Source organism: Gavialis gangeticus, unplaced genomic scaffold (assembly GCF_001723915.1).
Source record: "Gavialis gangeticus isolate Ggan-Ray unplaced genomic scaffold, GavGan_comp1, whole genome shotgun sequence".
NCBI lineage: Eukaryota > Metazoa > Chordata > Crocodylia > Gavialidae > Gavialis > Gavialis gangeticus.
The window spans coordinates 47,544,259-47,544,784 of NW_017729030.1; positions in this window are offsets into that span (position 1 = coordinate 47,544,259).

Sequence of the window (526 nt, forward strand, 5' to 3'; positions counted from 1 at the left end):
CTGCAGCTGCCGGCGGAGCCAGCGGATCCCCGCCCCCCACACGCCGCGCCGCACCGCACCGCACAGCAGACGACCCATTCTGCCCCCAAACCAGCCGCTTCCCCCCCTCGCACAGTGTCCCCTTCCCTAAACCAGCCGCTTCCCCTTCCCCCCCGCCGCACAGTTGCTCTTTGGTGGAAGTTTGACACAGAAATAAGGAAGGAGAAGGGGACACCCCCCACAGCCCCGCTGCCCTGCCCTGAACCCCGGCTCCTCGCGGGCAGCCGGGGGCTGGGCCGGGACAGGACGCGCCGCGCGGGGGCGAGTCGAGGCTCAACCCCGAGCCCTGAGCGGCGCAGAGGAAGGGGCGGGGGGAGAAATATGCGGGGAGCTGCCAAGTGCCATTTCTTGCCCGACCTCTGCCTCGTCGCCTGGGGGAGGCCATGCCCCAGCCGCCCCCGCCCCCGCCCCTTGCGCTGCATCTCTCCGGAGCCGCGGGCAGAGGGGATCGATCGCGCCGTCTGCAGCGGGGACACGCGCGCGCGCG